The sequence below is a fragment of the Ambystoma mexicanum genome, chromosome 13 (genome assembly GCF_040938575.1).
Source record: "Ambystoma mexicanum isolate Mex_15411 chromosome 13, UKY_AmexF1_1, whole genome shotgun sequence".
In the NCBI taxonomy this organism is placed as follows: Eukaryota; Metazoa; Chordata; class Amphibia; order Caudata; family Ambystomatidae; genus Ambystoma; species Ambystoma mexicanum.
In genome coordinates, this window is record NC_090938.1 from 701,788,529 (window position 1) to 701,812,353 (window position 23,825).

Sequence of the window (23,825 nt, forward strand, 5' to 3'; positions counted from 1 at the left end):
GACAGGGCTGTGTCCTCACCCGTTGCGTTTTTGTATATACATTAACGAGATTATAGAGGATGTGCTAAAATATTGTTTGGATTCCCCCCAAACTGATCAGGGATAGCTTTCCAGCCCTATTTTTATGCCGATGATGCAGTCCTTCTATCCACTCCCCCAATGGGCCTTAAATGGACTAGTGGGTGATTCCTATCCAAATGCAAAGAGCTTGGTTTGAGTTTCTGACCCAGATATACCAAAAGACGAGAATTGTGTATTACTATTAATGGAATTAGACTACAGCAAGTTGAAGCGTATGACTGCCTGGTAATCCGCTTCTCTGATAAATGCTCTGTGCGCGAATCTGGTAAAATACAGCAAAGGTGCAAGAAGCCTCTATGGGAGACATGGCAAGGGTGCAATTTCACCTGTACTTGAAATTTATTAGAAGCAGGCAAAGGTTTCGGTCCTATATGGCGCAAATATTTGGGGCTATACAAACCATCAGCCCTTGCAGACAGCAGAAAACATATTTTTAAAAGATCTACATATGCTGCCGCAAGGCACTGCCAATGCTCTGCTGCGAATAGAGGTCGACCTGTGTCCTATTAAGTACCAGGCTAGACTGAGACCAGTCTTGTACTGGGCTAGGCTTTGGGGTACACCCGGACTTGCAGAAGGGGAGCCATGGGGGGAACGCAAAGCGTTTCCCCCCAGGGTGATCTTTGGCGCTGCACAGGCCAGTGAGTTGGCCTGCGCATAGAGCGCCCCCGGGGTTATTTAAAGGGTCAGGGAAGGTTCTGGAGCAGGCGACGGTTGGGACGTGAGTTTGACGGACCCAGGAGAATGTAGTGATGTATCTCGACTCTCTGGACAGTCTCAGTTGGTGATAGCCTGATCTAAGGTCAAGTTTACTGAAGACTGTTGCCCCTGTGAGGTCTACAATAAGCTCGTCTATCGTAGGTGTTACATGACGTACTCTCCCGATGGCTGCGTTGGGAAGCCTCATGTCAATACAAACTCTTACCGCGTCCGGTTGTTTGGGTTTTTGAGCAACCACCATGGGCGAGACCCACGGGGTAGGTCCTGACGTTTTTTCTATGATTCCTGCTTTCTCTAGCTTGGCCAGCTCTTTTTCCACTGCTCCTCTTAAGTGGAAGGGAATCCTTCGATGTCTGACTGCTTTAGGTTCAATGGTGGGGTCTATGTGGAGCTTGATGGTTCTTCCTTTTAGGCATCCGATGCCTTGGAACAGTTTCTTGTGTCGTTTTAGCAGGCTATTGAGTTCGTCATGTTGAAGGTTGAAAGCGAAGAGGATCAACTCCAGCTTTTCTGCTGTTCTGCAGCTCAATAACGTCTCGCAGCCGGCATCTACTACATAGATGCGTGCTCTGTGGTTGGCGTTCTTGTAGGTGGAATCCGATTTGAAGGATCCTTGTACGGGCAAAGGCTTCTTGCTTCCGTAGGCATAGAGCCGGACTTTCTTCTCATGAAGAGTAGGCTTCGGGCGGAGCTTGCTGTGTGCTGTCACCGGCATGACGCTCACGGTTGCGCCGGTGTCGATGACAACTTTCAGCGGTGCTCCGTTGGAAAGAACGGTGCATGACGGTCTCTTTTTCTGTCGTGATCGGTGCGGCTCGACGGCCGAGATCAAGTGTACTCGTTGTGTCCGCCTACTCCCTCTTTTCCGTCTGTTTTTGTCTCTCCCTTCTGGGGACGAGCTGTCATCGCTGTCGTCGCTGCTGCTCGTGCCTGGGGACTTTTGGGAGTCGTCCACGGCTCTAGCTTTTCCTCTTCGCTCTTGTTGGCGGGATTCTCTGGGTGCAAACATTTTTCTGCGATCTTGTGCAGGCTGCTGCGCTGCGTCATTTCTGTTCGGTGGGTTCAAACAGAGTGCGGCATAGTGGTTAAGGCGGTTGCATTTTCTGCACGTGGATCCCCATGCCGGGCAAGACTCACCCTTGTCCCATGGGCCTCTGCACCATTTGCAGTTCCTGTCTCGTCCCTGTGCTGTGTTGGACCTTTGGCCTTGTTTCATGCGATTGCTCTGATGTTTAGAGATGGCAGCGACGTCCTTGGTGGGTCTAGGGCTGTCTAGCGGCAATCTTTGGATCGCGGCCTCCATGATCGCCACCTGATCTTCTGTTTGTTCACGGAGGCGCACCATTACTAGGATGCGAGAGAGTCTTTTGTTTCTCTCAGACAGGATGGCTCTTCTTAGTTTTTCTGAGGATATCCCGTTGATAATCTGGAGGCGGATGGCAAATTCTTTGTCCGGGAACTCGCATCCTACCGCCATTTCTCGAAGGCGAGTGTGGAATTTGTCTACTGTCTCTTTCTCGCGTTGTCTTGCCATGCAGAAATGGAACCGTTCGTAATCTGGGTTGAGATCAGGCTTGAACATATTAGTAAGCGTAGCTTTGGCCGTGTCGTAGTTGTCGTCGTTGCCACGATTTGGGGTCGCGTTAAATAGGCACAGGGCGGCTGCTCCAATGTTGAGTAGGAGGAACGTGCGCTTCTTCTTCGCTATGGTAATGTCTCTCGCATCTAGATGCATTTCAAATTGCTGTAGCCAGATTTCCCACCTAATAGCGGCTCCGGTGGTAAAAGGATCAAACGGCGGCATGAAGGTTGTCTGCGCTGGGTCTGGAGGGTCTAAGGTGAGGCTCCTCCTAGATGATAAACCTGTGCTGGCCCTCGTGGGGCTAGTATTTGGGCTGGACATGTTCCAGAAGGTTCACGGTGTTGCCCTTCCTGGTTAGGTTGTTGTTTGAATGAGCCCTCGAAGTGCAGGGTGCCTGCGTTGTCGCTACACTCCCCTTCCTCTTATTTCTGGGTGATGTGAGAGGGGTGTTGTGTAAGGAGGAGCTTGCTGCTTGCCAGTCTTGTTAAAAAAAATCCACTTTTTATTTCTTTTGGTGCCCCACGTGTTGTAGCCGACTTGTGGCATGTGGGAGAGGTTGTCCGTGTGGTGCACGGCTCATCTGACCGTGTGGGAGAGGCCCTGGCGTGTTGTAGGGCTGCTGCGTGGTCTCACCGGGTAGATGCGTCGGCAGCTGGTCATCCGCGTTAGCAGGCGGAGGGATGATACGCGGCTCCGCGTCGCATCGGCACGCGGAGGGATGATGAGCGGCTGTGCGTTGCAGAGGCGCGGGTTCTTTCTGCCTCGTCGCCAGTGTGATGCTCTACTCCCGGGGTCCCTGGCTCCGCGTCGGACCGCGGGAGGGCAGGCCTCTGGTGCGCAGCGCGGGGAAGATGGGCGCAGCAAAGAAGCACACGGACCACTTCGATCAATGCATAAACCCGGACTGGCGTTATGACGCCAGTTCCGGTGATTCCTTTATTTCCTGTGTGTCACGTGACCCTCGATTGGCGGGGCACATGACACCACAGTTGCCTGCTCCCGAGCTTTCCCTGCGTTGGGCCGCGTAGTTGGAGAGTTGTAGGTGAGGCAGGTTTTAGCATAGTTTATTGGAGGGTGGGTAGGTTTATCATCAGTTTAGTTAAAAAAAATAAAAATAAATTTAAAAAAAGTCGTTGGAGGTGCCGTACATAAGGCACCTCCCCTTACCTTTGGTGGGGCAGTTTTAGCTGTGGGGGGGTTGCGAGGGGGTGTCCGTGGGTGTAGGGAGAGCACTTCTCCAGCGGGTTTCGGCTCAGGCGAGCGTAGGTTTCCCTGTCCTCCCTGCGTTCCGCGCGGTTTCTGTGGGGGGGGAATGTGCAGTCAGGGCTGGGTGTTTATCTGAGTTTGGCAGGTATTTTGATTGTGCCGGTGCGTGCAAACCTGGAGATCGGCGCCCAGTTGAGTACTGCGGTGGCCTGGTTGGGGCCGCAGGTGGCGCTGTTATCCCCTTAAAAGGAACACTTGTGTGCATTCAATTAGCTAACTGGGCATTTTGGTGCCGGTGACACGTTTCTTGTCTATTTTCTGTACACTGTTCCGGTTTGTTACAGGGGGAGGTACATGTGAGGGGGTATTTTTTGGGTGGGACTAGTAGCTTTAAAGGGCCCCCCTTTTTCAGTTTTCCTCCCCTTTTAGGGAGGTCATTATATAAAAAATTTTTTAAAAAATTACCTGAATTTAGGTTCTTCAGTGAGGAACGGTTAGCATTTTGTCTGTTATTTCAGTTATTGGCACTTCAGAGGATATTGGCCTGCGTCTTTGCTCTGTGGTACTGTCAGGCTGTACACGAGATATTTAAAGAACAGGTTTTATAGTGAACAAGTCATTATTAGGGTGGCCTGATAACTTTGGCTGCCCCCCAGTTTCTATATCTAAGTTTGTTCGGTTTTATCTTTGGGGTGGGCCATTGTAGGTATATTATTGGCACAGAATTTCCCGTGTTATCCAGCATTTTAAAGAGGAGAAAGGCTTGGTGCTAGTTAGGCATTTCAGCAGGCATTGCGCAAGTGCGCAGTTGCACTGCTTCAGCAGGATGGTGGGGCAGGGGGCAAAAAAGAAGGGACTGGTGGATGCTAAGGCCCTCAGGGAAGCATTGGAGATTATTAGTAGGGCATCCAAGGTCCAGCTGGAGGGGGCTGTGGTTGAGGTTACAGGGGAAGTAGAGGAAGAGGGAGTAAGGCCGCAGCGGAGAGCAGCGGCAGATGCGGGTCTCGCAGCAGTGGTGGCTTGTAGCCCTGCAGCAGGTAGAGGGGAGGTCTGGGAATCCAGGTGGAGGAGGATGAGGAGGGAGATTGACAGCAGAGTGTCCAGGGGGAAGTGCAGCTGGGAGAGGGGGCGGAAAGGTGTTTGGGGGAGTATGATCGGGAGGATGTAGGGGATGTCAGGAGTGCCCAGAAAGGGGTAGGTCAGATGGGGCATCAAAGTGGAGGTGACGGGGTGCAGAGAGGGGTGACAGGACAGAGGGGCAAGGGGGTAAATACCTGCAGAAGAGTGCAGGTAGGAGGAGGAGAGAGAGGTCCCCATCAATTAGTGAGGTTAGGGAATTTTGCAGAACGGCCCCCCCGGCTAGGAGGATTTCAGGCGGAGGGCACAGAGTAGCCCCCGCTGTTCCAGAGGATGAATATGGAGAGGGTTTAGGAACGGCCCCTCCTCGGACGGCGCAAGGACAGTCTAGAGGGCGCAGCACGGCCCCTAGCGACAAAGACCACAGGGTGGAGGAGAGCACACCTCGCCCAAGAGAAGAGGACCAGGAAGGGGTTTCTGCGGCCCCGCCGAGAAGACGCCAAAGGAGTGGCGGGGCAGACGCCCGTAGGCTCACAAGAAGAGGATCTACTCAACCCCTCGCAGCAGCAATGGTATTTCAGGGGTGATGAAGTTGGGATGGAGGAATATGTGGGGCAGTGGGAGGATGAAGGATATAGGGCGGTAAGGAGGAGGGGGAGGGCGAGAAAGGACTTTAGGTGGGATTGCGAAAGATAGGAGCAAGGGGGTTGGGAGGCAAGAGGTCGGGTGAGACTGCTGACATGTTTTGTCCCCACAGCAGGAGCCCAGTAAGGAAGGAGATGAGGAGCATCGGAGTGGAGACCAGGCCGCAGATGGGCGATGGCAGGGCGGAAAGAGGTGAGCAGGAAAGGGACTGGTCAACTGCATGGCAGAGGGGGGACATGAGAACGGGGGCAAGAAATGAAGGGTCTGGATTGCAAGAGGTATGGAGAGAGATTGGTGTACAGGCTATTGGAGCCTTGGTGGGAGAAAGGGAAAATTGCTCGGTGGAGGTACAAACGGACAAGGTGATTGAGCCTTGGCGCTCAAGGTACAGGTTTCAAAAGAAAAAGAGGTTGAAGTGAAGGGCAAGGAGAAAAAGCTACCATACATGGGCATCACAAAACCTTTGGGTGCGCACTTGATGACAGCGACTAAGGATAAGATTCAGGCAGGGGAATTTGTAGATGTTTTTAAGCTGCTTCATAGGGACGTGAGAGCAAAGGAGGGTTCTAAGGAAGAGGAGAGAGAACTGGCCTCGCACCCAAGGGTCCCAGTGACAATTGAAAATTGGACGTCGGCATTTATTATTTCCGGCAGTGTCTATTGCGAGAAATTTCCGGAGCGATGCGTGGCTCTGCTAAAATACATGGATGTGATTAGAAAGGCATTTACACGTTTTGGGGGTTTTGCGTCGGTGCGTTACGACGAAGAATTTAGAGCAAGGATGGCAGAGGACAGCCAGGCGGTCTGGGGGGAAATAGACATGGATCTATGGCTGCAGTGGATGGCACTGACGAGGCCTGCCCCGATATTGCACACAGCGAGTGGCTTGCCTGTGCCTTTCCGGCCCTTTCTTGGTCGCTCCGCCCACGAGGGGGTGGAGGGAGGAGGCAGAGGGCAGCCCTCAGCAGCATGTTGGGCATTTAGCAAGGATGGCTGCAAAAGGAGCCTATGTAGGTTCAGACATGAATGTAGCAAATGTGCGGGGAAGCACCCAATCACAGTGTTTCCAACAAAGAGACAGGGGGGGGGAGAGGTTCCGGCAGAGGGGTTGTGGGGAAAGGCTTTTACGCCAATTAAAATAGAGGTGTTGGAGAAGTGGTTGGAATTTTATCTGGACAGGGAAGGGGCTCAGATTTTGGGAGAACGTTTTTGTCATGGTTTCAGGCTGGGATACCAGCGGCCAAGGGTGCGTCGGTGGGCGTAAAATTTGAAGTCCGCCAAAGAAAATGTGGAGGTGGTGAGAACGAAATTGGGCAAGGAGATAGCAGCGGGGAGGGTAGTAGGGCCATTTGACGATCTGCCAGGTGATTTAGTGGTATCCCCACTGGGTGTTGTACCCAAGAAAGCCCTGGGGGAATTTAGATTGATACACCACTTGTCATGGCCAGAGGGCATGTCTTTCAATGATTTCATTGCCCCTGAGGAGTGTGGGGTGGTATATGCAAGTGTGGACCAGGCAGTGGATTTGGTGAGGAAAGCTGGGTGTGGGGCCTTCATGGCCAAGTGTGACATTAAGATGGCTTTCAGGTTGTTGCCGGTGCACCCGGGGGATTATTGGCTGCTGGGAATGCAATTTGAGGACCACATCTACATCGACAAAGCTTTGCCAATGGGGTGCGCAATTTCCTGCACCTTGTTTGAGCGTTTCAGTTCCTTTTTACAGTGGGTTTTCTCATACAGTTCTGGTTGGGAAGGGGTATTGCATTACCTAGATGATTTTCTGTTCATTAGGGGCAGACAGAGAGAGGGAATGCGGGGAGATGCTAAAGATGTTTCAGGACTTGATGGGAGAGTTGGGTGTGCCCTTGGCAGAAGACAAAACAGAGGGACCGGCAGTGGTGTTGACCTTTTTAGGGATTGAATTGGACTCAGTGGCCATGACCTCACGCTTGCCGCACGACAAGGTGAGCAAACTGGTAGGATTGCTGGAGAAAGCGGTGGGGTCTCGGAAGATGATGCTAGTGGAAATGCAGAGATTGGTGGGGCATTTGAATTTTGCATGCAAGGTGGTGGCCCCAGGGCAGACCTTTTGTAGAAACACAGCGCGGTCTATGGCGGGAGCAAAGTGCCCACATCATCGGGTAAGGGTATCAGGTGCAGTCCGGGAAGATTGTAGGATTTGGCTGCGTTTTTGGGAGAGTTTTAACGGGGTGTCCATGTGGTTGCAGGGAGAGCCGGTGTCATGGGAAGTGCAGATATTTTCAGATGCAGCAGGTGCGGGAGGTTTTGATTTGTTTTGGGGAGGAAAGTGGTGCACGGAGAAGTGGCCATCCCTTTGGTTGAAGGAAGGAAGGAGCATAGCATTCCTTGAATTTTTTCCTTTGTTGTTTGCATTGGAGTTCTGTGGGAAGGAGTTGCAGAACAGGAAAGTGAATTTCAACATTGACAACGAATGTGTGGTTCATGTAGTGAACAGGCAGTCAGCAAGGGATCAGAGGGTGGCGAGACTGATGAGAGAGTTCGTTCTGCGTTGCATGGAATGGAATGTGGTGTTTAAGGCAACACATGTGCCGGGGAAGGGTAATGGCATTGCTGATGCATTATCTCGTTTTCAATGACAGAGATTCCGTGGATTGGCTCCAGAGCGGAACAGATGGGGCAGCGGATTCCGGAGGAGCTGTGGAAGATAGGAAGGTGAGAGCGCTTGCATTGGTGGAGGGTTCGCTTGCCTCGGCATCTGGGGAGGCATACAGGAGAGCTTGGGAGGATTTCATGGGGTGGGGGCTCGTAGTTGGAAGGGTAGGGGGGATGCGGAAGAGCGGAGAAGGGATGATGTCACTAACTTCCTCTTGAGGTGCATGGACAGGGGTTGGTCTAGGGCAACTATAATGGGGAAATTGGCAGGGATCGTGTTCTATGGGAAATGGTTTTGGGGTTTTCAGCTGAGCGGGGGAGAAATCATGAACAGGATGTTGGAAGGATGGGCAAGGGGAAGTAAGAGGGAAAAGGACAAGAGGAGACCGGTATCGGCGGAACTGTTAGCAAGGTTGTGTCGGGCTGTGGGGGAGGGGGTTTGCTGGTCGGCCTGGGAAGGAGAGTTGTTTGCGACTTGCTTTACTTGGCTATTCTTTGGGGCCTTTAGGGTTTCTGAGCTGGTGGGGGGAAAAAGTGGGGTAAGTGGACTGCGTTGGGAAGATGTTCATTTTACCGATTTAGGTTTGGACATCAAGATTAAGAGGTCTAAGACAGATCAAAAAGGAAAAGGCTCTTGGGTTTTGCTGGGTTGGGGGAGCAAGGATTTGTGCCTGGTTCAGACAGGTTTGGTTTGGAAGGAGCGTTGTAGGGGGGAGGACAGGTTTGGTCTTTCAGCATGAGGATGGGCCGCAGTATCAGCGTTGCAAGTTTTGGGGGTGCTACGAAAGGTTCTGGTAGCAGTAGGGGAAAAGGCAGAGGAGTTTGGAATTCATTCATTTAGGATGGGTGCAGCATCTGAAGGTAGTAGACTGGGCTTATCGGAGGATATGGTGAAATGTTTGGGGCGGTGGAAGTCCAGGAGATACAAAGGGTACGTCGGGGACTTGGGTGAAGGGGACGTTTGAAGGAAGTTTTCGAAAGGATCTTAGGAGTGTAGCATGTGGTAGGATGGTTGTGATTTGTAAGTGATATTGTAATTTCTTTTTCAGATGGTGCTCGGAGTCCGGGGGAGATGCCGCAGATTTGGATCATGGGCCACTCTATTATTAAGTGGGCGGGGAAGGAAGCAGAGAAAAGGGTTTTTGGGAGGCGATTGGGTTGCAGCTATAAAGAGGCATTGGTAAGATGGTCCGGTTTAGGCGGGCTTCACTGGGATCAGCTACTGCCTATGCTGGCAGGGCTGAGGGAACGCTATGGGTCTCCAGAGGGGGTGATCATTCATGCAGGGGAAAATGACCTGGTGAGAGATACAGGTGTGGCTCTTCTTAGAAAAATGAAAAGGGATTTGGTATGGTTCTGAGAAATGTGGCCTCAAGCATGTGTAGTTTGGACTAAGTTGTTGCCGCGGAGAGTTTGGAGGAGAGCGAGAAGTGAGGGAGCGATAGAATGGGCAAGGAAGGAGATAAACAGAGAGATGGGAAAAGTTTGTGCCTCGGCGGCGGTAAAGATTTTGGACCACAAAGAAATAGTTTATGAAGGCTTCATGATATTCAGAGAGGATGGTGTCCACCTGTCAGTTTTCGGGAATAGTTATTATCTGGCGGATTTGACCTTGCTGGTGGGAGATATAATAAGGAGTTGGAAGTAGAAAGCAATGGTAGGAGTGGGGCAGAAAGAACACCTCGGTAGAGGGTTTTTCTGTTGCCGGGGGCATGGCCCCTTTAGATGTTGGGGGAGGGAAGCACAATGGGGGAATGGCACGGGAAAGGATGGGGGTGGTGCTGTTTGCTCAAATGGGCTGCCCCGGGGGAACAGGTATTGAACCTGGAGGGGCATGGCCCCGGGGAGAAAGCGGGACGCTTTGAGAAGTGGTAAGGAGACGGTAGGGACCAAGGGATAGTTAGGGAAGAAGTGGAACTATTTAATAATTTTTTGTTGGGGAAAATGAAAGTGTTGATTTATTAATTGGTTGTTTAAACCATTTTGGTAGTCTGTAAGGCCATGGGAGCCAGGTAAGCGGTTATTTGTAAGCTTTGGCCTGTCACATTAAAGTGACCTTTTCCTCTATAAGCGAGTCTGAGTTTTTGTGCAGTAAGCCAAAATATCGAGAGGCCTGGCGCATGTTATGTTGGCCAAAGGGGGTAAATCTCTGCCAAGGTTGGCCCATGGTAAGGACACCCTTGCTGCACTTAACCTGACTGACTTGTGGACTAGTCCAAACACCGTAGACAAAGCTAATCCATCGCTTGTTAGAAAAAAAGATGCTCTGTTCTTATCTCGCAAACGAATGGAAGAATCAAGCATGAAGCTGCTATAGGTATGGGGTACTTTGGGTCTCGATTTAATCTCTCCTCCCCTTGCACAGACTCTTTTTTTGGAATCCAGACTGGGCACTCTAAGGGTTGCCTCTTCTACCAAATCCTGGCCTGGGTGACATGAACACTGGCTTATGAATGTTATGTGGTGTTGCTGAGGAAACTGTGCAGCACTTAATGTTGATCTGTGATAGATTTAGGGTGCTGAAAAGAGATTATTTCAAATCAATACTCAATTCACAGACAATACCATAGACTGCAGATGCGCTGGATCTTTGTAAATCGACTAATAATATATATATATTTTTTTTAAATTTGTGTTTGGTGTTACAAAACCTTTACAAATACAACATTTGTTACATTTTCATCTAGCTATTCAAACATAAAAATAAAAAAATAACAGCATTTTAATATTGCCTTTTTAAAAGAAACAGTTGGTTGTAAAATTTGCCAAAGCAAAATTAAAGTAAGTCATTATACGTATTTACATTCATAATTTAACATCTGAAGGAGGAGAGAGAAACACGAAAAAGGAAAAACAGGATGAAAAAAAATGATTAAAGCAAAAAAGTACACATGCAAAAGAAAGAAAAAACAGGAAAAAGATCAAGAAGAGAGATTGACTCCATCACTGTGTTCTGTAAATACTAAATGTAAGACGACTAATAAACCTGATGTGGTGTTCTTGGTGGCAAAATATACACATCGGGCTTGGTTGCGCTGGAATCAGGTAATGAAAGCAATTGAAATCCAGGTCAATTCTTAAGAACTCACTATGTAGCTGGGTGAAAAGATGTACGGTACCTGCACCTGTGCACTGCATTTTGTAGCATAGGCTATTGTATGTTTTTGCCGTTTGTCTATTTTGTGTGTATCAAACAGTTTTTATTGGGATTTATAGACTATTTTAAAGGTGTTCATTGTATTGTCTATTGTGTGTCTGTACTTAATGACTAACGTCGATAAAGGTTGTTTGAACTTGAAAATGACCTACAGCTAGTCCCTGTCACGACAACTGTCAGGCAGCCCTCTTCTGGTGTATCTGCCACAGTAGCTCTTGGTGTCCTCTCATCAGCATTCTGGCAATCTTCATTATTATGGGTCATTTATTTCCCTAGTTGTATATCCCAGGACCCCCTGTACCGCCCTACCTATGTCTCCTAGTATGTCCTTCATTGCTCCAGCAGTGTCTTCCAGTTTGCCCTGTATTGTCCTACATGTGTCTCCTAGTAGACTCTTTACAGCCTAAGCTGTGTCTCCCATAAGGCCCCCTTTCCCTCTAGTCATTTCGCCAAGTATCCCCTGTATTGCCTTTTTGTGTCTCAGTTGGCCTGTTTTTCCCTATTTAAGTTTCTGTGTTGTCCATCTATTGCCCTAGCTGAGTCTCATAGTAGGCCACGTACTATCTAAGCTATGTAAAACAGTAGGCCCTGCCCCATCTTGTGTCTTCCAGTAGGCCCTGCATTGGCCTTTTTTCTGTGCCCCATTTGGTGCCGTATTGCACTAGTTGTGCCTGCCGGTAGGAATTGTATTGCCCTAGCAGTTTCTCCCAGTACAGCAGGCCATGTACTGACATATCTGTGTCTCCCAGTAGACCTCTATTGCCCTAGTTACATCTTCCAGTATGTCCTTTAATGCCCTAGTTGTATCTCCCAGTTGTGTCTCCCAGCACAGAATGTATTGCCCTAGCTGAGTCTTCAAGTAGGCCCTCTTTTGCCCTAGTTATGTCCCCCAGTTGGCTGCACCTTGCCGTAGTTGGGTTTCCTAGTGGGCCTTGTATTGTCCTAGTTGTGTATCCAGGCAGTAGGCTTCCTGTATTACATACTCGAACATCGTTGACACCAAGGAAACCATACAACTAGCCTGAAGAATGCTCTTATTTATTAATAAGCCGAATACAGATCTATCTGGTTATAGCATATGTAGCTCTGACAATCATATCCACTCAAGGGTGGGCTGGTCGCAGACCAACCTGATGCTAGAAGAAGTAGCCAGACATATCAAAGCAAAGTAACTCCATTTAACAGTGTTTGACAAATACAGGTCTTATATGGAGTGTTTTCTCTCTTTTCAGTGCAAGGAATGGCTGTTCCTTTTTGGAAGCCAATGGGTAGGCAGCTGAAGAAATAATAACTAACATGGTAACACCAAAGGGTAATGCCACAGAGCGAACAGTTGTAAGGAACAGCTGGACAGCAAGCGTGATTCGAGAGTGTGCCTAGAAGCCAGGAGGAAAACTCCAAATGGAAGAAAATCCTCTGCATGATATACAGGAGTGATATCAACAGGGAACAGTGAATGACTCTATTAGATGGTTGCAAACAGGACTTCCAGTAGCTTAATAGGGTGCTAGTAATAGAAGAACTCAGGGCAAAAGACCAACATAAAGAAGAGTCCACGAAAGAACAAAAATGTAGGAAGAACTAGGGAAGAAGGCAACTGTGGCAGGGTACTAGGAGAATAAGTAACAAAGCCGCACAGGGATCAGGAGCAAGAATGCAAGGAAACTCCAAAGGAGCAGTAGAAAGTAGGAGCAAGAGTGGGGACAAACCTTACTGGGTACACATAGGTAGGGGCATTACAATGTGAAGACCGGAAGACAGAGGTTCTATATAAAGAGGTTTGATTGATGCTTCACACTCTGACTTGGAAATGGTTGTCATAAATAATGAACTGGGTCGTGTAAGGGTGCAGAAGTAAGGCTCTGACACAATGGTGGGATATTTGTGGATATAAACGTTTATTGAATAAGAAAAGGTTGGAAGAATGCCTCTGTATCCCTAAGGCTAAGGGGGGTTACCCTACTTCAAAGGAAACTAGTGAAATTGTCAAGGAAGTCTAAAAATAGACTGTTACTGTTGTGTCCACCAACCTGCTTTAGTCCCTACCACTGATAAAGTAAAGTAACAGTGCAAGGATGGTCTCTTCTTAAAGTAACACGTTTTCATTGTGTTTTCAGTCAACAGAAATGCTCTCAGTCTTTCTGGTAATTAAATGTGATTAAATGAACAATGTTCAAAAGTAAGAGTCCCAGGCTAAGGTTGTGCTCCTTACCCATAGCGTTCTTCTCAGTTTGCCTCCTTTTGGGCTCTTGAGCCCCTTTATCTTCCTAGGCAAATGTCCACAGACAACCCCCAAGGATATGATGTTCAGCTTCAGAATCCTTTGTCTTGTCAACGTAATACAGTTCATTATAGAATGTAGGATTCCGTTTTCCCAACTCAGAGGTCCTTGTCCCTTTCAGTCTCTCACATGCGTGTGTCCCAGTCTCGCAATATAACTTGGTTCACTTTCCTGCCAGGCTAGTGTCCTCTTGTGGACTGTCTCGCTTTCACGTGGGTCTCAGACCCTCTTTTCCTTCCTTTCAATAGGAGCTTGAATTTCAAAAGGGTGTGGGTCCCAGGCTCACAATTCATTATGATATACGTTTGGTTCACTCTCCTGCCAAAAATATGATTCTCCCGTTTTACTTATTCTTGTTGTATTGTAGGTGTTTGGTTCACTCTCCTGCCAGACACCTGACCCTGTTATCTTGGTTGCTCTTGGTTTGTTATTTGGGTGCGGATCCCTGTTATCCTGGTTGCTCTTGGTTTGTTATATGGGTGTGTGTCCTAGACTCGCAATGGGCTATCATAGTGTAGAGGAGGAGTCAAGTACACCCACCAAAAGCTTTGCCCCCATGTTGCCCATATGTTGGGAACTGGAAATGGCGACACGTGCAGTTCCAGTGAGAATGTCTATATCGCAAATAATTCTTGAGACAAGGTACCCATTGAGAAAACCCTACATGCATGCACGAAGAAACAGTGCTCTTCTGGATGGGGTTCCAGAAGAAGTGTGCATATGAACAAGAAAGAAGACTGGTGACATCATGCAAAGCAGAACTGATGCACCCTGAAAAGGCATGCAAGACAAGAAGATATAAACAGTCTATAGAAACTGAAGATGAAGTATTGGAGTTAAGCACCATTTCGGGATCGAAATGAAGATGCGTGTGCAAAAAAGCACTAACGAAAATGCAAAGTCATGTTACACTTGCACAGATGCAGTAACGCAAGCAGACAAAGTATTCTTAAGGCTGGCTAAGTAATGAATAGATTGCGGCGATGCGCCAATGTATACATATAGGAATGTATAGAACCTGGATAATCCACGATGCACTTTAGCAAGGCTTGAAACCCCATGATTGAAAAGGATTTCAGCGTGGCGCAGTTGGAAATAAGCTGATGGCGAAGGAGAAATTCAGGAAAGGGTTGGCTGGCCAAGTACCAAGAGTCAAGGCCACAGTGAGCCTGGATGACTGTCAAAAGGCTACAAAGAACTTGAGAAAGAAACAAACTTCTGTTTGAAGCGGTATGAAAAAACACTGAAGAGTTAATCATTTAATAGTATTAAATGCAGCAAAAGGGTCGAAAGACTGGTCTCCAGTCACCTGGTCGAGATCAAAATAGCTTTGGGTCAAGCTACACTGAAACCAGAAGACAAGGCGATTCTACACTCCCTTTAATTCTCAGGCACAGAAAGCTTCTGCAAGGCCAAGTTCAAAGCCGTAATTGACTGGCAGACTGTAGGAGTGATGATAGATGTGGGGCTAATTGGGTGGGGAGGCCAGACCATGCCAGCCATCCATGCACCTGGCATGCTAGCCTGCGTGCTGCTAGCGTTTGGAATATTCCAGAAGGGTACAAGCATGCCAACCAATTGTAGAGGGCCACGTAGGAGGGAGCCCTACACTTTGTCTAACCAATCAATCGTCTTGTATTTTGTGACGATGAAGATGACTGGGCTTAGGTGCCCACCTGATTTAGAGACCCAATCACAACCCCTGTCAATATGGAACGTATACCTAGATGCTCCTTGTAAACCAACCACAATTCCCCGTAGGTTTTTGTAGTTTACCACGTAGTGTGACGTCAGTGATGACGAATTATGACTATAAAAGTTATCCTTTTTATAAAATGTATTGAGATTGTGCTGTGCAACATCAGTTGATGTCCGTTGTACTCCCTGTTTTAGATAATTGATATTAAAACAGAACAAAGTTTTGCCAACTTCCTGAGTCATTTTGATTATTGATGTTTGAGTATCTTCTGCAACCCCATCCACCTCTAAGTATTGCTGCCTCATCTTAAAGGGCCCTAGGTCTGTGGGTTCGTGTCGTAGCAGAGGTAGGATGGTTAAAGTCCCCATCGGCCCAGTAAGCTTTTAAGGGTCTCAGATTATCGGGCTTCCTCTGCCCTTTAGCTGGAGGACCGTGAGGCTCCCTGTGGATAGCGGCCATTATTAAAAACTTGCACGTCACTGAAAGATAGGTGAGACGGGTCCCTCTTTCACAGAATCCCCTCCCGGTTTCTACAGGCAGCTGAGCGGACCGAAGGGTACGATGGTCGATTGAGGAGAAGGCGATCCGAGGGTCAGGAGCTGAAAAAACGAATGGTGAGTTGAAGAGGGAAAATCCGAATATACCTTCCCTCCCGATGGACCCCCCAACCGGAAGAAGTATCCATGACAAAACGACCACCGACTGTATGAGTTCGCACCAATCCCAAATGCTCCCACCATCGGCACGCACCACGAAAAATACCCGGCCAGACGACGCAAAAGTTAGAAGTTAGGAGTTAGAAGCAAAAATAGCGGAACTGAAGGAAAAAGGGAATGTGTTAGTGAGACAGCTAGAGTTAAAGGAGTGGGAAAGAAAGGAACAGTTGGCATTGGCGGAGAAGGAGCAGAGAGAGGTAACAGAGAGGAATACGACAGGTGAAGGGAGCAAGGTGCAGGCGGAGACAAGGAAAACAAGAATAGAAGAGGCTGAAAGGGAAATGGCATTTTGGAGGAGGAAGATATTCCTAGACCAAACACGTAAGTACGAAGAGGGAAGATTGAAGGAGTTGGAACTGGCGAGGGTAGGGAGAGCACGAACTCAGAGCGATGAAGACGAGAGAGCACTACAACGAGTGAGCGAAGTAGTAAGGGAGGTGCTGGACAGGAACAGACGGGGCGAGGAGCACCGGGAAAGACAACAGAGCAGCCAGGTCCCTAACGGATTCACAGTGGATAGCGCAAGTACGTCTAAGGTGCATACGACCGGGACCGATGTCCAAGGTTTAGGGGGACGGGAAGAGGAGAACGCGCGTGGTTTCGCGAACATCGATCTTGAGACAGTAACAGTACGCTATCCACTCCTGCGCAAATTGACATTCTCGGACGGATTCTGTAACGATGAGGATGAGGCAGATCGAGACGGCAAGGATAGTGATGTAGAAAGAGAGGGGCCAACTAAGCTTTATATCAACCTTGCAGTGGTACGAACCCTACCCAAAGCAAGCAAGGAGAGACAAGACCGAGCTGGAGACGATTACATGGACCGAATCGACTAACAACCCCACAAAGCCATGCTGCAAGTCGTTAGAGACGTTATGACGACATAGACACGCTAGACCGGAAGCACACGTGCACTTCGCACATTCGGGACATTAACACACCAACCTGCCTGAAGAATACTTGCGTACAGTTCTATGAGATAGACGACCGTAATATATACATACTGTCTGCACATTTGTTATGTTGTCACTTAGATCGCTATAGCACAGCTGAAACGCAAGATGCCAGAAGAGCTTTTGTACATGGTTGCAGATGCTACTTGCTACTAACCCTATGGAAGGACAGGAGCACTCAAGGGACCCGACTAACCATGACACATCTTAACCTATGGACACGATGCAGAACACATATTCAGAGCCAGAGTAGGCCTTAGGAAAATCCAGCAAGCCAGGATCGTCTCACAGAAACCTCAAGCAGTGAGATGCTGTGCAAGCAGAATATCCATGGCAGAATCAACAGCAGCCAAGGCCACGATGTTGCAAACGACATTCCACACACACCGAGCCAAGGTGATACCGGCCCCAGCAGGGACTCGTCCATGCAAAATACAAAACAAATCGAAGTATTTCAGCCTCACACACTCTCGCCTCACACGTGACCTGGCCGAAGCTGATGTGATGCCAAGACCTACAGGCTGCGAAAGCACAGCAGCCTCACACCAAAGACTGAGCTCGCAACAAAGTGCAACATATCAGCAACGGTATACGCTGGGAATGGAATGCTCTCATGGAAGTAGTATACACACACCATTGTTTCTCACTGTCACATAGTCACACATTGTTGATACACATTATACATGGCCAGGTGTCTTGTGGGCTGGGAACAGAGTTGATCCCAGGCTTGAGGGGCCGTGGCCTGACCAATCCGGATCCTGGGGTCTAGGGGCAGGCGGCGAGAATTGCCAGCCAATCACAGGGTTTGCCAATGTAACATTTTTGGAGTAGACATTTTTAGGAATGATCCGAGCATACCACCTGACCCAGCGGCCTCCACTAATAGTGCACACTATACGTTCCCATAAGGGACCTACCACTCAGGGAGCCAATCCTGTGTGGTGTTAGGTTTGGGGATGGAACTTGCTGAGTGCCCCAACATGCCCCAAATCAAACAGGGGTTGGTACGCCGACAGTGAACATACGTGTAGGGGTGTGGTTTTCCTATGAGTTGAACGTTCTAGTTCGGTGAATAGATGTTGTATTCCCGTAAAAGTTAGCTGGAGCGATCTTAGATTGCAGAAGGTGCATTAACTGGTTAAGTTTCCCTGGTGAGAAACGTATCGCACATCATGCGACGCAACGGGTGCAGTTTAATCACGAGACAAATTGATGAAGTATACTCCACTCCCGGGGAGGTGGGAAGACAGCTGTGGGAATTGTGGGCTCTCAATGTGGGATTGAAAGAAAAGGCTTATTGCCTTGTGCACGCACAAATAGTTTTGTTTTGTGAACTCTTAGCTTGGTGACATCACCCACAAGCCATTGCATAGGACACTGTGTTATCAATGGGTATGAGGTTAGCAGCCTGGTGCAGAGATTGCTATACAGGTGAACGAACGGCAGTGCGCAGAAGGCACCTGCGCATGATTGAGGGGGTGTGCCGGACAGCGGCAGCCCTGGTGGAGGCGGGGCAGTACAAGAGTACGTCACGCAAGGTGTGGGGCCGTGGAGGTCCGTAGATGTCGATAAAGTAAACTTGAACTGTATAATCCACAATTTTCTTTTATCCCTGTCCTGACAGCAGAGTCGAAATCCTCAACTAGAGGTCAGGTAACATACAAACAAACTATGCTGTACCACGGAGCGGTGGGGGGGAGTCTCATACGGCGGGACCAAAACACTAGTGGCCCCCATCCAGCATCTCTATAAAACGCTGCCCATTTGTAAGGATAGGATAGTGAAATATAGTGTATAATGGACAAAAGGTACGGATGGAAAGGTAGCAGTACGATGGCCGCCTAACGGTAGTTTCTCCAAAGATGTGCTCAATCACTACTAACCTATTTACACAACACATACAAGGGGAAGAAATTAGCTAACCGCATGGAGATATTTGAACTGTGGTGTATGTTCCAGGAGCACCAGCCATGGATGATGAGTTTACAGGGGGCAAAGGAAGGGGGGGATGACTCCTGCGCTCTGCCTCCGGCACCTCCTAGCGTTGCATCCGATGACGCAGAGGAGGAGGAGGAGCAGGGCTTATACTCGGTGCGAGAGTTAAGAGAAGTTAAGGAGCCTTGAGAGTTGACAGCAGCAGAAGGTTACTCAAACCCCACATACAAACCACCCCCATATGCTCCAAAGGTGCACGCCCCTAAGACCTTGCAAGAAGGGACAAGGGCAGAGGCCAACAGTGCAGGCCTCGACGAGGGCGGGTTGCGGCAAGCAAAGAACGAATTTGCGGGAATAGGTCCAGACGAATGGGTAGCAGTAAAGGTGCTCTTGAAGTTACAGGGGGTAACTACCGAAGAGGCCGAAGGGGCAACTAAGGCCATAGGGGAGTTGGAGCTGGGACAGGGATGTAGAGGAAGGTCAACGCACGTAACAATTGAAGGGCAGTTACGGGAAGAAGAGGAAGCGGAGTTAGAAGCAAAAATAGCGGAACTGAAGGAAAAAAGGAATGTGCTAGTGAGACAGCTAGAGTTAAAGGAGTGGGAAAGAAAGGAACAGTTGGCATTGGCGGAGAAGGAGCAGAGAGAGGAAATAGAGAGGAATACGACAGATGAAGGGAGCAAGGTGCAGGCGGAGACAAGGAAAACAAGAATAGAAGAGGCTGAAAGGGAAATGGCATTTTGGAGGAGGAAGCTATTCCTAGACCAAACACGTAAGTACGAAGAGGGAAGATTGAAGGAGTTGGAACTGGCTAGGGTAGGGAGAGCGCAAACTCAGAGGGATGAAGATGAGAGAGCACTCCAACGAGTGAGCGAAGCAGTAAGGGAGGAGCTGGACAGGAACAGATGGGGCGAGGAGCACCGGGAAAGACAACAGAGCAGCCAGGTCCCTAACGGATGCACAGTGGATAGCGCAAGTACGTCTACGGTGCATATGACCGGGACCGATGTCCAAGGCTTAGGGGTCGGGAAGAGGAGAACGCGCGTGGTTTCGCGAACATCGATCTTGAGACAGTAACAGTACGCTATCCACTCCTGCGCAAATTGACATTCTCGGACGGACGGATTCTGTAGCGATGAGGAAGAGGCAGATGGAGACGGCAAGGATAGCGATGTAGAAAGAGAGGGGCCAACTAAGCTTTATATAACACAAAAAGGCACAGGAATGTTATCGGAATGTAAAACACAAGATGAGAGGGGCGGGGGGCAGCACATTGACAACATAACTCAGGACGCAACAGCATAGGCGGCCCCGCAAACACCCTACACTAACAGGCTCCGGGACCTCCCAGGGCGCAGGAGAGATGGGGCAGCAAAAATAAACAATAGAGGGCACTTATGCACACGGGGTGGACACATTGGGTCACGGGACACCCCTCAACGATCACACACTATAGACATGGCAGATGTAGGTGCAGACGCGGAGGTTGAGAGGGAGCCTATCCAGATACAACAATATAGGTGCACACCTGAAGAGAGGGCGTACTCACAGATGCCTCTTTTGGAAAGGGGAGGGACAAGACCACAGTATGTACCTTGGAAACACACAGATAAGGAAAACATAAAGTATAGGTTACCATCTTTAAGTGGGGGAGCGGGGAAATGGATATATGAAATGGAGAAATTGACGGTAGGACACAGGTTGGCGGTAGGGTGATGTCAAGGGCTGGGTGGTCTCCATACTGGGTGATGCAGCGGATGACATTTGGAAAAGGGCAGGATTCCCGGGAGTGACTACCCAGAACACAACACATGACGGATCCCCATTTGCAAACTGCAGACATGCAGAGTGTCAGGCACTGCGGACGCAATATTCCGACACCTCAGATATAGGGGCCATTACGTCACTCAAGATACCTGATGATGAAGACCCTGTTAGTTATATCCAAGAAATACAAGAACTTTGGTGCCTCGAGATGAGGGAGCCATCGGATAAAAAGATAGCTTTCTTCTATCACATCTTGATACAAGGGTTACCGGCTGTTACGCTCACCTGGTCTCTGCAGAGGCGTTGGGGCGTGGTTGCAGCCCTCCCTGAACTTGAAGCACACCCTTCAGGCCTCTCCCTCAGTAGAAAAGCTGTGAGCGGTGGTACGTGGTGATACTGCTCCTGCGTATAGATAAGAGTGTGTGAGTGCGTCAATCTGTGATTGTTGTACCTCTCGAACCCTTCACCCCAAAGTACAGTTTCTGTGACCATACGCCGGCCCATAAAGCTCACCCCTGAATTATGGAAGCTAAGCTCTCCGTCCTGCTACTTCTGTCAGGGGCGCGTTGAATGGGATCTAGTTCCTTCACTGATCCCTGATAAGGATTAGTCCAGTCCAGCTGCGACTATGCTTCTCCTTATGATTGGTAAGTCTTTCTTGAACTCTTGTGATGCTGTTCGTTCTGTTTAATGTCTTTATATGTTGCTCCTATTTATGCCAGCAATAATGTCTCTCTTCTGTTTTCTTCCCTTAGCTGGAAATGCGTCCTCAATGCAGCTGTGAGACGCGAGATGCGGCCGGATGGAAGATGGATGCTACCGCAATGTTCGACAGCAGGTAAGTGATGGTTTAAGGAAAAGCGCAAAGTATGGCAAAGCGCAACCTTAAACTGACTGTTTTTTCAATGTCTAACCTTGTCTTCTGTTTTTCCTTGCAGGCACTGCTATCGACAATGGAGCGTGTCGTGCTACGGTGCCAAGATGAAGATTTCGGCGTTCCAGAAAGTGTAAAGATGAAGAGATGTACAGGTAAGAACAGCTTCCCCCAGTTGGTATGTATGCTGGCAGGAAGCAGGATGTCCAGGAAGCAGGATCTTCAAAGGTAAGTCTGACCTCAGACGACGGTGAGCGTTACGCTGCTTGCAAGTGCAGGATAATGCGAAGCATCTGTCTTGAGGATTGGGACAGCTTATATAGCTGAGATCATGGGCACGCCCATTAGGGCTGGCTTACCAGCCACACCCTGCCACTCCTAAAGAGTGAGCACGTGCAAAGGCAATCCATTAGCTGCCACACCCAAGAATGCACTTGGGGCTGCTTAATGGATGGAATGTTCAAGGTTAATGCATCCTGCTTAATGGATGGAATGTTCAAGGTTAATGCATCTGAAGTGCTATGTCCATAATAAAAGCTTTTTGGTGTTAAATGGATGTTCTTGTTTACTTTTGTTCATGAGCCTGGCGCCAAAAGCGCCAGGACAGTGTCCACCCAGGTCTCCTGTGCATGCGAGCCCTGCATTCCTGTGCCCCTGACTTCATGACCATGACACCGGCGCAGGTGCAGAGTCAGCTGAAAACATGGTGGGGATGGGAGCAAAGGCATGGTCGGAAATACAACTCACAATAGTACACCATTGCAGGGTGTAGCAGGAAAAGATGAAGCAAAAGGCATAGGATAGAAAAGCAGATGAAGCAAAATTGGTCCAAAAGAAACTATCCAAATACGCTCTAGAAGGAGCACTGATAATGAGCCCAGCCCCACAAACACAGACAGCAGTATCACAACCCCAACCTCAACTCCAACGGCAGCAGCAGTACAATATAGCATAATAATACGCACCACAAATGGGAGGAGGATACATGGCCATGGGTGGGTATCAGAACAATTACAGAGGAAGAGGAGGGTTGCAGAGAGGTTGGGATTTTGGACCACAATCACACTACCAGGGAGGAGGGTTTAGGGTATACCAACAGCAAGGGCAACAGGGACAGGGTGAGGGAGGAGGAGGATTCCCATGGCAAGCATGAGAGCTGCCCCAGTGCTGGACGTGCGGGCAACTAGGTCACGTGTCCGGCACATGTAGGCGTAGAGGCATACAACAAGGGTGGAGTGAACAAAGGTAACAAGGTTACCAGGGCGGACACAATGGATACTATACGCAAGACCCGCTACAGACAGGCCAACAACAAATTCTGCCACAACAAAGCATACATCAGCCACAGATGCAACACCAAACTATGCCAGTAACACAACAAATACAAACACAACCAGCACCCCAACAACAAATGGCTGCACCAGTGGCCCAACATACACAAACAGCACAGCAACTGACACAACTACAGGAAAACTCATCACAACCCATGGACACAATGGCAGTGGTACCAACAACTAGGATGGGAGGGGTAACTATAGTGGGGCATAACCCTTACACAGGAAATGGACAATCACTATACCCACAAACCTGTTGTGTCCCAACCTATCAGTAACCCCTAACCCTGCGGAGGAACCTCGCATAAAGGTGGCGATAGGTGACAAAACCTTTTCCTTTCTTGTTGCCACTGGGGCCACTAGGTCATGCATACGGGAAGGAAGGTACACATTATCAGGCGATGCCATGAACACTGAAGGATTTTCTGGGGCTCGAGAACTGGTTCCCTTTACTGATAACATCTCCTTATCAATAGGAGATCATGGCTTATCTCTGCCTTTACTTTACTCTAAGCAAGCACCTGTAAACATACTGGGTCGCGACATAATGAGCAGACTGAACATGACAATATCCTTCACAGACCAAGGCATAGTGTGCTCCACACCAGGCATTCACATGCTCACGGCTAGACAAATACTCCAGACGTATTGCGGGAAAAGTGTACAGAGGGGGAAGCCGGTCGATCCTGAAATGTTCCAATACGGGACAGACATGGCACTTGCATGGCTACCAGGAATAGCAGGGAAGGTTTGGAGAAGGCCAGGCCAGAGACACAAGCAGATGAGAAGGAGGGAGCATTCATATCAATTGATATAGAGGGAATTGTGGCAAGGGAGGACTAGGTTGCAGTACATGCCCTAGATGATGAGAGTAAGGCATGGAGGGCGTTAATTGCAGAAGGGTGTTGAGTAACTCAGGTGTCAGATGAGGAACTATTTTCACCATAGAAAGGAGAGAGTGAGATGATGATGGGAATGAGGGTTTACTTTTGGTTGTGCATAACATACAGAGAGGTCGGCGAAAAGAAAATAGCAACGGCGCTAGATGCATCCCTTCCAGCACCACCTCCCTTCTGTGAGGAGGATTTAGCAAAGGTACCCAGCAGACTATTGACAACAAGTCCCTATGACGTAGGATGCATAAAAAGCATCTAGGGACTG